Here is a 16,355-nt window from a genome sequence, read left to right as displayed (position 1 = left end):
ACTTTATTTTTCTCCAACCGTCTAAGAGTCTGACCCCACAATACTCAGAGAGAGGTTGAATAATGCCCTAGAATCATACAACTCAGAGATGGTAGATCAAAGACTTGAGCATGAGTTTGTTTCTAAGTTCCATGTTTTTCCATCCACACTTTCCTTGTATATAAATCATTGTCCAAATCTATATGGTTAGTCAGTGTCCATGATACAAATTAAACCTGGATCTTTGGGCTACAAGGCAGAAGGCAAACTGGAAACAAAAGTTGTATACTCACTTATTATGCAAGCTCATGGTAAGAAACACTATGAATTGATTAAGTTCCTTAGGGAACCAGTAGAAAACAGGAAAGATTCATGTTCAGATCCTGAAAGGAGTTTTCCGGGGAACAGAAGCAGAGCTACAATAGGGAAAAAAGCAAAAGGGATGAATGGTTATAGACAAAGGGGTTGATTGACTACAGACAAGAGTACAGACTCGGAGTAGGATGACTCTTCTCTCAGATCACGGGCAGACATCATGGGAGCAGGCAGCTGGAGTCCACGGTGCAGAGAAGATGTTTACTGGTAAGCCTGGTGACAGCTGTTAGTGTCCTGAGATTTCTTTCTTTATAAGCGAGATGCTCAAGGCCCAAACCATGCTAAAAGGAAAGGCAACCAACAATGTTTTCTTTTCGTTTTTAAGTTTAATTTTATTTCTTTTTATTGAGGTTTAATCAATATGTAACATTTTACCAGCTTCTGATGTACAATGTGGGCTTCCCCTGTGGCTCAGCTGGTAAAGAAGCCGCCTGCAATGCGGGAGACCTGGGTTCCATCCCTGGGTTGGGAAGATCCCCTGGAGAAGGGAAAGGCTATCCACTCCAGTATTCTGGCCTGGAGAATTCCATGGACCATATAGTCCATGGGGTCGCAAAGAGTTGGACATGACTGAGCAATGTACAATATAATGACTTGATACTTGTATATATTGCAAAATGATTACCACAATAAGCTTAGTTAATATCTGCCACCATACATAATTAGGTTTTTTTCTTTTTAAAATTTATTTTAATTAGAGGCTAGTTACTTTACAATATTGTGGTGGTTTTTGCCAAACATTGACATGAATCAGCCACGTGTGTACATGTGTCCCCCATCCTGAATCCGCCTGCCACCTCCCTCCCCACCCCACCCCTCAGGGTCATCCCAGTACACCGGCTTTGAGTGCCCTGTCTCATGCATCGAACCTGGACTGGCGATCTATTTCACATATGGTAATATACATGTTTCAACGCTATTCTTTCAAATCATCCCACCCTCGCCTTCTCCCACAGAGTCTAAAAGTCTGTTCTTTATATCTGTGTCTCTTTTGCTGTCTTGCATATAGGGTTGCCATTACCATCTTTCTAAATTCCATATATATGCGTTAATATTCTGTATAAGTCAGAAAGAAAAACACCAAAAATGTTTTCTACCATGACTTGGGGACCTCTTAAGGAAGAGAGGTGGTAGTGATGGTGAGCAATGCTTCTAGAACATTGTATGTATGAGAGACAGAGTGTAAGCTGTCTAGATAGACTTCAGTGAATTATGGGATGAATTATCCAAATAAGCATTATGAAAGAAGTTGGGGTACAGGAATAATGTGTTAGAAGTTTAGAGAAATTTTTAAAAAATTAGAGAAATGTTATCTATGTCTATTGGCATGATAAACTGACCAATCTCTTACTTATATGTAGATTACAATTATAATTCTTTTTCTTGAGTTAAAGTATTATGTGTGGGTATAAATTTGAATGGGAAACTGGAGAGTCAAGGAAGAGATCTGATAGTGACATGATATCATCACTTAAGGCCATGAAATGTGTAGAGTGAACAAATAATATGGCTATGTTTAATGTATGGACTGAGCGGTCAGATAAATGAAAGTGAAAGTGAAAGTCACTCAGTAGTGTCCGACTCTGCGACCCCGTGGACTGTAGTCCATGGAATTCTCCAGGCCAGAATACTGGAGTGGGTAGCAGTTCCTTGCTTCCCAACCCAGGGATCAAACCCTGGTTTTCTGCATTGCAGGTGGATTCTTTACCAGCTGAGCCCCAAGGGAAGCCCAAGATTACTAGAGTGGGTGCCCAATCCCTTCTCCAGTAGACCTTCCTGGCCCAGGAATCAACCGGGGTCTCTTGCGGATTCTTTGCAGGTGTATTCTTTACCAACTGAGCTGTGAGGGAAACCCCAGATAAATGAAATACCCATCTATTAAAAAACATTGATGATTTTGCTTTTTAGTATTGTAAACATTTTCTCAATTTGTTGTTGTTCAGTCGCTAAGTCATGTACGACTCTTTGCAACCCCATGAACTCCAGGGGTTCTCTAGTAGGGGATATTAAAATGATCTGCTTTATAATTTTTAGTGTCAAGTGGGGGATTTTCATAATTTTTACCATTTCAAAGGGAGTCTCATAACATAAGGGCTACATCTGCCTTTCCCAAGTCAGCCACATTAGCCCAGGTTGTGTATAACCTGCAGATCAATAACAGGCACAGAGCATAAACCCTTTTTGTGTGCAAAAAATGTGTTGTATTCTTTACACAGGTGTGTGACTATGTGGTGCATGAAGAACACATTATGGAATAAATGACAAAGAAAGGCAAGTGGGCTGAGTCTCAATTGTTTAACTAGAACCCGAATGCTGTTAATAATAGTGACCAGAGATGATTTGAGATGTGTTTGGCTTGAAATAGTTTCTGCTTGATTATAGGCATCTTCATTATTGTTGTTGTTTAAGCTCAACATTCAGAAAACTAAGATCATGGCTCCATCTCTTCATGGGAAATAGATGGGGAAACAGTGGAAACAGCCACAGACTTTATTTTGGGGGGCTCCAAAGTCACTGTAGATGGTGGTTGCAGCCATGAAATTAAAAGACATTACTTATTCCTTGGAAGGAAAGTTATGACCAGTCTAGATAGCATATTAAAAAGCAGAGACACTACTTTGCCAACAAAGGTCCATCTAGTCAAGGCTATGGTTTTTCCTGTGGTCATGTATGGAGGTGAGAGTTGGACTGCGAAGAAAGCTGAGAGCCAAAGAATTGATGCTTTTGAACTGTGGTGCTGGAGAAGACTCTTGAGAGTCCCTTAGACTACAAGGAGATCCAACCAGTCCATTCTAAAGGAGATCAGCCCTGGGTGTTCTTTGGAAGGACTGATGCTAAAGCTGAAACTCCAATACTTTGGCCACCTCATGCAAAGAGTTGACTCATTGGAAAAGACTCATACTGGGAGGGATTGGGGGCAGGAGGAGAAGGGGACAACAGAGGATGAGTTGGCTGGATGACATCACCGACTCGATGGACATGAGTTTGAGTGAGCCCCGGGAGTTGGTGATGGACAGGGAAGCCTGGCGTGCTGCGATTTATGGGGTCGCAAAGAGTTGGACCCTACTGAGCGACTGAACTGAACTGAATCGGTAAGTCAGATCCGACTCTTTGCGACCCCATGAACTGTAGCCTGCCAGGCTCCTCTGTCCATGGGATTCTCCAGGCCAGAATACTGGAGTGGGTTGCCGCACCCTTCTCCAGGGGATCTTACCCACCCAGGGATCAAACCCAGGTCTCCTGTGCTGGCAGGCAGATTCTTTACCACCGAGCCACCTGGGGAGCCCCATATTCATATTTATCTCGTTTTGTCCAAGTTTATTAATGTTAATAAACTATTACTGTTACTGCCTACCTTCCGAATTAAGAACCTGAATCTTCAGAGATCGAGTCAAAGGATCACAGGCGTGTACCTTCTCAGAAATGTGTGTACACTCCCACCTAGTGGCGGCTCTGAATAATGCAGCGGCAGCGCTGATCTCTCAGGCAATAGTCTGCAAAGTGGGGTCCAGGGATGACGTCATAGGAAAAGCGAGAACCGGAACATATGCTCTTTTTCCGGAGCAGGGAAGGGAGTGAAGAAAAGAAAGATAATTTTAGAAACGGTTTTTTGAAAACTTGATAATAAACTATTAGTTATTTCTGACATAAATTAGATTTTCAGAAATTGAGGGAGATTTATGAGCAGAGAGACTGCCTGAGAAGAACGGTTTATTTCCATGAACAGGAAAACACAATTGAACGACTTGTAGCAGCTGGACTGAACTATGGTTAAGAAAGTAGAATAACTGAAGGAGATTCTTACTGTTTTGATTCCTTCCAGATGAGCTGAAGAATTAGGGACTCATGTCGGTGAAATGGTTACAACTGTCAAACCCGGGGTGCTATGTCTGGGAAAATCAGCTTCTCAGACACGGACTTAACTGGGCTGGTTATAAACATGGGACTGTGGGGAGCAGACATCAGACTGTTTATGCTGAGCATGTTGCCCCATGTTAAGGACGAGAAATGTGGAGTTAAAGGGGTTCTGAACTACTTGCCTACACTCTCCTAAGTACTCAGAGGTCAACGTGGGGTTCAAATTCAGGTCTGTAATACCAGATCCCATTCTCTCCACCACATCATGTTGCTTTTCCTTGAACCATATGCATTTTAATGTTTATTTTAAATTGTACTTCTTTGTTGAATTATCAATAAGCTCAGTTGGTGTAAAGTTCAAGATGTCTAAAAGTATAAGAGCAAGTGAAAATCAAATGAAAACAAAAAGAGCAAGTGAAAGCAATCTCTTTCCTACCCCAACCTTCATTTCCTCCTCCTAAGGCATTCCTCTTTTGCCAGCCTGCTGTATACCTTTCCAGAATATTTTATCCATGTATGTAATTAAGAAACGGTAACATCAAAATGATCGAGTCTTCAGTGTTAGAGCAAATTTCATGATTAATGCAGAAAGTCAGAAGGTTAATTAATTTAAGCCTCAAAATCAAAACTCCCTTGCCTGCTCCAATAGATTTTAGAATTCAATCAAAATTAAGTGTAGAGTATTTTTAAAATAAAATGTAATTCGTCATTTATTCACTCACTTGAATAGTTTTGATTGACAACTAATGTAAGGCTTTAAAATGATTGCTTAATTTTTCACTAGAGCTTATATACATTCTCAACACCCTCTTGCAAAGCTTCCAAATCACTCAGAGTCTGTATCCCTTCTCTTTCTTTTATTAAAAATGTTCTTATTCCTGAATCCTTTTCTTGGTTATTAGATAGACCCTTATCCAATCAAGTTGATTTTGGCTAACAACACGCTCATCAAGGAATCTGAGCCCAAAATGAAGTCTGATTTTATTTCTGGATTATATTATGAGTCAGCTAGCTGGTCATTTCTCCAACCAAATGTCTTAAAGTTTTTAAGATGCTCTAAAACTCTTTTCCCACATGTTGTTTTGTCAGTATCAGTCCAGTTTTCACATGCAAAGTGAATCAGATCCACCACACTCGGCTTTACAGTACATTTTTGCAAGATCTCCCATTTTTAGCTAAGTCACAGCTGAGCTTCACTTTCAGCTAATTAGTACTTGTTCTCAAATCGGGCAGTTCTAACCCAAGCCAGGAGATGAGATGCAATTTACTTCCCCTCTCCTCTCCTAAAATTAACTAAGCTGTAAAATGTGAGCTTCCCTTGGTTTTCCCTTTGAGCCAAGGTTTGGTTCCAGCAGAAAGAATCCGACAGAACTCAGAATGTTCCAAAGCAATCTTGCCGTTCCAATTTGAGCAAGAATGGAGTGTTTCTTTTCTAAATCTCAGCTCCTTGGTTGCCAAGCAACCATTAATTTATTATAACCAGCTAATATTTAACATAATACATGATGATTAACTAGAACAGTATGCTTTTTCATATTCCTGACTGTATACAGCTCCAGCCAGATTGGAATGAATATGGTTGGTCTTACAGAATCAAAAAACAAACCACAAAGAATTCTTGAGATTAAAAGGGAATCCTGCTCATCGTTACCTGAGCCCTGTTCTTAGAGAACACAGTGTATGTGGGGATTATGCAATCCAATGTCCACAAAATTGAAGGAGGCCCTGGTTCTGGAAGACCCTTGTCCCTAAACAGGAATGACATAGACTATGAATAAGATATAAGACTCCCTTGAGAGGCCCTGACAATACTTCCATTAACTCGGTTAGGCTGAATCTTTTAATCTATGCTTTTTTTTATGCAAGGACATTTCAAGGTGTGTGTAGCTGATTTATTAAATTAACTAAACTTAATGGAATAGGAAAAGGAAATGGCTTCATTTTCCCATTTATTTCCTTCAGATCTCCTTTCCCTTCTGTGTGACGTTTAGGGTAGCTTCTGTAATTTCCTAGTCACTTCACTTATAACAACAGCTTCATATTGTTCCTGAAGATCCATTATCTGGTGTTAAACCATGTGCCCCAGTCTATGTTAGAATTTCAGTGTTGCATCTCATTTAAAGTGTTTCTTCTCCCTTGGTTATGCTTGACCTGTGACTTGGAGACTTGCAGGTGGAGAGCAGGAACAGTTTGTTCATTCTCTCCTCCTTGCTGATCTACTTCTATTCTCCATCTCTGCCCTGAGTCTTCTGATGTCAGGACAGGGAAGAAGAGGTTAGGGGGAAGGGGACTGGAGGTTTTTTTTTTCACTTGTTTGGAGCTGTTTGTCCTTTCCTAAGCTACTGAAGCTGAAACTCCAATACGCTGGCCATCTGATGTGAAGAACTGACTCATTGGAAAAGATCCTGATGCTGGGAAAGATTGAAGGCAGGAGAAGGGCACGACAGAGGATGACAGAGGATGAGATGGTTGGATGGTATCACCGACCAGATGGACATCCAATCGGTGAGTAAGCTCCAGGAGTAAGCTCCAGGAGTTGGTGATGGACAGGGAAGCCTGGTGTGCTGCAGTCCATGGGATCACAAAGAGTCTGACATGACTGGCAACTGAACTGAACTGAAGCTACTAATTTCCTTTGTGGGGTAGGGGTCCAAATAATATGTCTTTCTTGGGCCCATTTGTGGATTTTTAAATATCCCTAAAGCACATCTGCATTTCACATTGCTTAGTGATCCTCTCTGCTTCATGTGTGGCTTGTTCAATTTACAGCCTCTCAATGCCAGGAGCTCCTCATCCCAGGAGGTAGCCCTTTTAGACCAGGAAACTTGAAGATGGTTCATATTTTTCATAGTATCTACTTGGCCCCTTTTGCCATATCAGTGATAGGAATGAAGGCTTGCTCTCATTGCCATATTTGATGAGGCAAGAGTTTCCCCTGCTGTCTCAAACTCTGAGGATAGTTGTTCATTCTGTCAGCTACAGATTGGCATTTGCCATCTTCCTCTACAAGGATTAAATCTTGTGCTGCTGCAGCTGCTGATTTTCAACACCCCCTAAAAGGAGTTCAGGGTGGAGGGCAGAAATGAAGCACTCTGTGCTCGCAGAAAAACTGGCAGAACAGGTCTTCAGATAGTTAGGTATTTTCAGGAGCCGATTTTATGATCTCGGTTCTTGTATCTCCTCATATCTAGAAAAGCACTAAAGTCCTTCATGGTGACAGCTGCTCCTTGTAACTAGCAAAAACCTGCAAAAAATATATGCTTGATTGCACAAACTCTTTGCTTTCACCAAAATCACATAGATACTGACCTTCCCCTCTTTGCCTCTTTAAAACAGTTTCTCAGAGCTATCTGAGATGCTGTCCCCCAGGCTATAGTCCTCATTTTGCCCCCAATAAAACGCAACATGCAACTCTCATGGTGCCCATTTTTTTAAGTCAGCAGTTTCTTTCTAAAATTGTCACCATGCTGTTCTAATGGTACCAGAGTGGGCCCATGAAGTTTTGCATGCAAACAGGCAGTGGGATAAATAATAGACCATGCCTGCATTTCTAATCTCCACAGTGGTTTTATCTTGGAGATTGCCTCTATTTGCCTAGGGCATGAGGGACAAGGGTGGGGGATAAACTGTAGAACTCTATCCCTATAAGTCTCTTCCCTCTAGTATAGCCTTCTCTTTATAGCCTGGATGGATGGTGAAATGAAGGTCAATGGATTGTCATTCCATTTTTAGTAAGCCTTACAGAGTTGCATCAGGCATTTCTCCTTTAAAATTTGTGATATTTAGCATCTCTTTGCTGCACATTGGCCTTTGAAACTCTGTGGAAATGAAATGTCCATTCAATATGTCATTATATGGACAATCAGAAAATGAGCAACGTTTCCATAAAAGAAACAAAACTGCAGGATGGTATGATAGTTGCCACCTTAGAGTCCACTGATCGTACTCGATGCCTTTGGTTTACTTGGGCTTCCCAGGTGGTGCTAGTGGTAATGAACCTGTCCACCAGTGCAGGAGATGTTAGAGATGTTGGTTTTACCCCTGGGTCAGGAAGATCCCCTGGAGGAGGGCATGGAAACCCACTCCAGTATTCTTGCTAGAGAATCCCATGGACAGAAAAGCCTGGTGAGTTTCTCTGAAGTGCAATCCACTGTTATTTCCCCCATACTTTTCATTCATTTCTTCACTCACAGCAAGATGGATCCATCACCCCACTGTATTCAAACTGCTCCAGCCAAGGCAATCATTGTCTTCTGAACTGCTCTATTTCAATAATTGTGTGCGTTAGGAGCTCAGAAGTAAAGTCAACCAGGGATGATAGTTGTGGATACAGGAATGTGGGAACAGCCAAAAATCTAAGGGAGAAAAGGAAGAGATAAAAAATATGAAAATTTTACAAAAGTAAGGGAAGAAAGAGGCAGAGAAGTTAAAGAAAAGGGTAGAATTTAAAAACAGCTTTCAGGATATTGAAAAATCCTTTCAGACAGGCAGGCCAGGAAAATGCAGTTACTTCCTGGAGAAAATATTCAAACATGCCATCTTCTGAGTGATTTCATATTTTCCAGAAGGGGTCAGCAAAGACAGTGATATCAGTCTTCCTCGTCCCCTAGAGGCAAAGCAGTTGGCTAGGAAGGGATGTTTACCTTTCACCCGGCATTTACACAGGTCCTTTACTTTCAGGACTTGTGTCTTTCTCTGGCCCTCTTCCCAGAGTTTCACAGCTGCCTGTGCTCCTGGTGAAGGGATGGATCAGAGGTTACATGTCTCATGAAATGACAGGCTTTAAATTAAAATTTATAAGTGAGTAAGTTAATGAAAAGTTCTGGCAAGTTAGCCAATGCAATTAGACAAGAGGAAAAAATGCAGGTATAAAATATTAAAAAGGAGAGGACAAAGTTAATCTTAAGTTCAAATAATTTGATTGGCTATCTGAAAAACTCAAGAAAAGAAACTAAAAACCAGTAAGATGACTCAGTGATATGGCAGGATACAAAATTGATATTCAGAAATAAAATCTTTCACATAAACCAAAAGAAAAAAAAATCTAATTAGGTGACAGGATGAAGGAAAAGGACCTCATTTACAAAAGTAACAACAACAAAGAAATATAATGATTATATAAATTTTATAATTTAAGTTCAAGGTCTACATAAAGAAATTTGCTCCTGAGAGACACAAGAAGGCTTGAACAAAGGGAAAGATGAACTCAAAATGCAAAAATATCAATTCTCCCTTGAAAGTTTATCCATAAGAATTATAAAGTTTCAATTAAAAATGACAGCAATTTTTAAGCTAGAGATTTGATTAAAATTTGTATATGATTATATAAGGAAAAAATAGCCAAAAATGTTCAGAAAGAGAGTGATGAGGAAGGACACCTATAGAAGAAGAGCATGTAATTATAATTAAAACACTCAACTATGATCATTTGAAAAAAGTGGATTATTCAGTATATGGTGAGGCAACTAGGTGGCCATCTAGGAAAAAAAATAGGTTAAATCCATTCCTGCATACATTATACCAGGATGAATTTCAAATGAATCAAAGGTGTAAGTATAAAAGATAAACCATAAAGTTAGCTTAAGAAATTAAAGAATGCTTATAGGAATGGACAAGCCCTTTTTAAGTGTGACATAAAACATAGAAGTCGAAAAAGAAAAGATCAACAAATCTGACTTTAAGAATTTTTTAAAATATGATTGTTGTTTTTCAGTCACCCAATCATGTCTGACTCTGCAACCCCAGGAACTACAGCACGCCAGGCCTCCCTGTCCCTCACCATCTCCCAAAGTTTGCCCAAATTCATATCCGTTGTATCAGTGATGCCTTCCAGCCATCTCATCCTCTAATGCCCTTTCTCCTTCTGCCTTCACTCTTTCCCGGCATCAGGGACCTTTCTGATAAGTTGGCTGTTCACATCACATGACCAAAATACTGGAGCTTCAGCTTCAGAATCAGTCCTTTCAGTGAGCATGCAGGGCTGATTTCCCTTAAGATTGACCGATTTGATCTCCTTGCTGTCCAAGCGACTTTCGGGCATCTTTTCCAGCACCACAATTTGGAAGCATCAATTCTTTGGTGCTCTGCCTTTTTTACCATCCCGTTCTCACAACCATTCATGACCACCGGGAAGACCATAGCCTTGACTATACAGACCATCATTGGCAAAGTAATGTCTCTTGTTTTCAATACACTGTCTAGGTTTGTCATAGCTTTCCTGCCAAGAAGCATCTGATTTCATGGCTTCAGTCACCATCTGCAGTGATGTTAGAGCCTAAGATGAGGAAATCTGTCACTACTTCCACCATTTCCCCTTCTATTTGCCATGTAGGGATTACATGGGAAGTAAAGGATTCCCTGGTAGCTCAGCTGGTAAAGAATCCTCCTGCAATGCAGGAGACCCCTATTTGACTCCTGGGCCAGGAAGATCCACTGGAGAAGGGATAGGCTACCCACTCTAGTATTCTTGGGCTTCCCTTGTGGCTCAGCAGATAAAGAAGCCACCTGCAATGTGGAAGACCAGGATTTGATCCCTGGGTTGGGAAGCTCCCCTGGAGAAGGGAACAGCTACCTGCTTCAGTATTCTGACCTGGAGAATTCCATGGATTGTATAGTCCTTGGGGCTCAAACGTTGGACTTGACTAAGCGGCTTTCACTTTCAATGGGGGGGCGGATCCCATGATCTTAGTTTTTTTAATATTTAGTTTTAAGCCAGCTCTTTCACTCCCCTTTTTCACTCTCATCAACAGGCTCTTTAGTTCCTCTTCACTTTCTGCCATTAGAGTGATATCATCCACATATCTGAGGCTGTTAATGTTTCTCCCACCTGTCTTAATTCCAGCTTGTAACTCATTCAGCCATCTCTCCTGATGTGCTCAGCTCAGTTCAGTTCAGTTGCTCAGTCGTGTCCGACTCTTTGCAACCCCATGGACCACAGCATACCAGGCCTCCCTGTTCGTCACCAACTCCCAGGGTTTACCCAAACTCATGTCCATTGAGTCAGTGATGCCATCCAACCATCTCATCCTCTGTTGTCCCCTTCTCCTCCTGCCCTCAATCTTTCCCATCAGGTAGCCAAAGTATTGGACTTTCAGCTTCAACATCAGTCCTTCCAATGAACACCCAGGACTGATCTCCTTTAGGATGGACTGGTTGGATCTCCTTGCAGTCCAAGAGACTCTCAAGAGTCTTCTCCAGCACCACAGTTCAAAACCATCAATTCTTCAGCACTTAGCTGCTGGGAGCCAGCATGAGGAACTCTGCCCACGGCAAAGGTTATGAGGAAGGAGGCTTCGGCATACGCAAAGGTGGGATCGAGCCTCAGGAAACCCCTGTTTCCGAGCATCTACCCCCAAAACCAGAGTCTACCTACTTTACTGTTTCATGCTTTTACCTCTACCTCTGACTTTACAGGGGGCTGACCCCCATTACCTCTCTCAGAGAAGGAGTTAACTTACAGCTCCAAGACAATAAAAATTTCTGGACGTGACAAGAGTGTTTCAACTTACGAACTCCTCTGAAGGTTATCTAGCCTGCCTGTACAGGTTCGTCTAGCCACATGTGATTGTTTACAGCCTCCCAATCGTGAGAGGCACGAGATGTTTTAGACTTACTAAAGGCAGATTCTTTTGGGAAGTTAGAAATTATTAGTATAGTGGGTTGGTTAGGAATTATATTGGTGAAGGGTTTTTCATTTGTTGTGCCAATAATTGCTGCTAATTCCCTGCCCTGGGTGTGACAAGGGTGTCTCAGGCCAAACCTCTCCACCGGCAGACTAGCTTGTGTGACAGGTTTATCCACGCTCCTGCCACTACCTCTCAACCATAAACAGCACAGAGAGTTTGGAGTATTTTGAAAGTCTTAATTAGCACAGGGCTTTTCTCATTGTTGAGTCAATGATTGCCGCCAGGCCTCCATATCCTTAGGCACCTGGGAATATATTAATCAATGTATTTGGAATATAGAAAAGGAAATATAGTAGTTTTTGATGTTAGCAATACTAGACTTTTTGAATTAATGAGTTTTCTCTTTTGTTATAGATCACTGTATTTTGTTATAAATCACTGTGTCCTTGCTGTGTAAAAATGTAACTTTATCACTATCTTAAGACTAAATAGATCTTAAAGGGAACATTGGGGAAGGGTTTTCATTTGTTGGGCTGATATTTGCTGCTAAATCTCCATATTCCCTGCCCTTATAATGAATATAGCTAGCATATTGGAGAAATAAGTATTAACCTTTAAGATAAATCATGTTAACCTTAGGTTAAATAAATTCCTTTCTTAGTTGTAACCCACTACACCCTCACCCTATAGGAATGCAACTTTATTTGGAGGGTGGTGCCTGGTTTAAGAAAAAACACCCTTGGAAAAAATAAGTTTTCTGGTTAACTGACCGTTATCAGAAATAAAGGGTCGTAAAAATGTCAGCAGGCCTCATGGCCAGAAGATGATGTAAAACCCCTAAGACCCTTTTTTTAATAGATTTCTGTGAAGCACTTGATTTTGATAATGGTCAGGACTGCTGACCCCCGCGTGACTCTGTATTCATCCCTATGTATAACAAAAGGTATATAAGCAAACCTAAAAAATAAAGAAATGGGATCAGTTTCTGGAAAGACTGATTCCCCCGTGTCTTTCTTTCTCTGTTTTTCTGGCTGAATTCCCATCTGGAGTGTGGGTGCTCTTGACTGGTATTCCATGTAAACCAAGTTATTCAGCCTCTTTTTCTCCACTAATATTTCCTACTACACTATCTGTTTCTAATCTCTCTATATATCTGTAATTAAATAAGTTTTTTCCTAGGACGCCTACTCTGTCTCCCCTTCGAATTACCCTGGATCCACCGGGGCTGGACCCCGACACTTAGCTTTCCTTATAATCCAACTCTCACATCCATACATGACCACTGGAAAAACCATAGCCTTGACTAGATGGACCTCTGTTGGCAAAGTAATGTCTGTGCTTTTTAATATGCTGTCTGGGTTAGCATATAGGAAAAACAAACAGTGACAGCAGATAGCCCTGTCACACTGCTTTCTCAATCTGAATCAATCAGTCCTTCCATACAGGGTTCGAACTGTAGCTTTTCCACCCACATACAGGTTTCTCAGGAGACAGGTAAGATGGTCTGCTAGTCCCTTCTCTTTAAGAGCTTTCCTTAGTTTGTTGTGATCCACACAGTCAAAGGCTTTAGTGTAGACACCTTTGTAGACCACCAAAAATAAAGTAAATAGACAACGACAAACCAAGAAACATGACAAACCAAGAAACGATATCATAGGTTAATTTGCCTAATAGATAAAGAGGTCCTACAAGTCAATAAGAAACTGTATAACAATCTAGTAGAAAAAAATATTCAAAAAATAAGAACATGCAAGAATAACTTCATCTTCACTTAAAAAGGTACAATGAAAATTAAAGCCACACTGAGATACCATTTTGACTTATTAAATTGGCAAATATCAAGGGTTTATAACATGCTGTGGGAATATAGGTAGTGTAAAGTGAAATAACCTGCAAAGGGGGCAATTTTAAAATTTGTAATCTATCAAAGTTACAAATGTACCCTGTGACTTAGCAATTCCTCTTCTAGGAATTGTCATTCAGCTGTTCTGACATGAGGACATGAATTCTATATTTGACTATTAAATGCATTGGTTGTAAAGGCAACAAATTGAAAACAACTTAAATATTGATCAGTAGGGAAATCAATAATGGCACATCCATATGATGGAATGGTTTGGAACCATTGATAAAGCAAAAAGAAAAGGAGGGCTCCTTCCATGTCTGGATATATAGTAATTTGCAAGATATGTAGCCAGACGTCTGTGCATGTGCGCTAAGTCGCTTCAGTTGTGTTTGACCCTTTGCGACCCTACAGACTGTAGCCCACCAGGCTCCTCTGTCCATCGAATTCTCTAGGCAAGACTACTGATGTGGGTTGCCATGCCCTCCTCCAGTGGATCTTCCTGACCCAGGGATAGAACTCGCGTCTGATATGTCTCCTGCATTGGCAGGTGGGTTCTTTACCAAAAGCACCACCTGAGAAGCCCATAGCCAGGTGTAGGACATATGTTTAATATACTGCCATTTATACAAGAAAGGAAAATGTGTTTGCATGTATTTGCATATATATGCTTAAAATATTTCTATAAATGTACACTAGAACCTTGATAACACTGACTGACTGTGGGGGATGAGGAGTCAAATGGATGGGGACAGATGGGAAGAAAAATGTTTCAAAATATTTTCTGAATTTTGAACCATGTGAATATATTATACTCTGATGCTTTAATAGTTGAATATGGTTATATCTTCCTTTGATATTCTGACACTTAAAAATTCTATGTTTGGTATATCCTGTAATCCTAGTTCTCTAGGTTTGCTAATTTATATGTATAGTAAGATCTTATTCATCCAAAATTCAACTGTAGCTTCACCTCCCCTTTCTAGATTTGAGCTATGATCAGGAAATAGAAAAATAAGCCATCAAGCAGGCAAATTAGATGTCCAAGTCCATATACGAAATAAAACTGAGGCACGTCACTCACCAGAAGTCTATTGGGATTCCTTCATTCTATCAATTTATTGTATTTCATCAAGATAATTATATCAAGCTTGATAATATGCTTTACTCATGGCAAATCAATAGAAAGGGGCAGGGTCTACTGAAAGCCCTGAGATTGTTAGCTCACATTCCAAGAGGCATGTTGAAAGGAAAAGCTCTACGAAGCTAATCTCAGGACCTAAGACCACAACATACTGGTTCATTCTGTGCAGGGACAAACCTCGGAGATCAAATCTTTGTGACGATGAGCTTCTAATGGTGGTCATGAGGGACCAAATCACATTCAGGTACTCTTAGCAGGATCTGCTGAGACTGGTTTTCATACCTGCAGTTTAAGTGAAATAGAAAAGCTTTTGACAATAAAGAGTTTAAAAGTTAGGCTCTTTGGAAAATGAGATGGTAGATTTCATATTGATGGTGTTTGGAGTATATTATTTATTTATTTTTTAATTTTCATTTTTACTTTATATTACTTTACAATACTGTATTCGTTATTTAAAAATGCTTATTCTGTCATCAGAATGGCATAATAACTGGTCAGAGATTCCTTTTTCTAATGAACACAAGAAAATCCCAACACAAATTCTCAACAAATGAAAGCATCAATATCTAAAATTCACGGTGGATGGGCTTCCCTGGTGGCTCAGCTGGTAAAGAATCTACCTGCATTGTGGGAGACCTGGGTATGATCCTTGGGTTGGGAAGATCCTCTGGAGAAGGGAATGGCTACCCACTACAGTATTCTGGCCTGGAGAATTCCATGGACCTTAAAGTCCATGGGGTAGCAGAGAATCGGACGCAATTGAGTGACTTTCACGCAAAAATGAGACAAGATCAATATTCTAGCACAGTAAAATAGTCACATAATATGTAACAGCCCAGAAGAAATTCTCATTTCTTTGTAATGGAATGACTTCAAAAATTATGAACGAGTGTAAGGAATGGAAACCTGTGAGCAAAGATATGAGAGGAGTTGTAGCAGTCATGAAACCGGGGCAGGTTAGAGATAAGAAGCAGAAACATAATTATTAACTATCATAGGGTAATTAAGAATATTACTGGCATACTCTTTGACCTAACTATCCATTTCTAAGAACTGCTGTTTTAGATATACTTAAACAAGGGTGCAGACATATGGTCACAAGGATATGTGTACCCTTGTTGGCAACATACATATCCTTTGCTTTGGAATAATGAACCTAGGATAACTCGGCTAGTAACTGAAAAGGAGCTTTAAACAACTTATGCTTTACAGTAACTTTCAATATTCAATACAATAAAACTGTATACAATACAATATATACAATAAAATAAAATTATACATAAAAGTCTATGTAGTCATTAAACGGAATACTGTGTTTACACTGATGTATAAAACGGAGCACTTTAAAATCAAAAGATAAGTTGCAGAATATTATGTAAAACGGTATTATGTTAAAAAGGTATATCTCTGTGTGTGTATTGTGTGTGTGTGTGTGTGTGTGTGTGTCCATACACTTGTGTGTTAGGATATGAATGGGAAAAAAACTTAGAAAGATACATACCACACTGTTACATCAGTTGATTGGAGATCT

This window comes from Oryx dammah, unplaced genomic scaffold (assembly GCF_014754425.2).
Source record: "Oryx dammah isolate SB20612 unplaced genomic scaffold, SCBI_Odam_1.1 HiC_scaffold_18, whole genome shotgun sequence".
Taxonomy (NCBI): domain Eukaryota; kingdom Metazoa; phylum Chordata; class Mammalia; order Artiodactyla; family Bovidae; genus Oryx; species Oryx dammah.
This window is presented reverse-complemented; position numbering follows the sequence as displayed.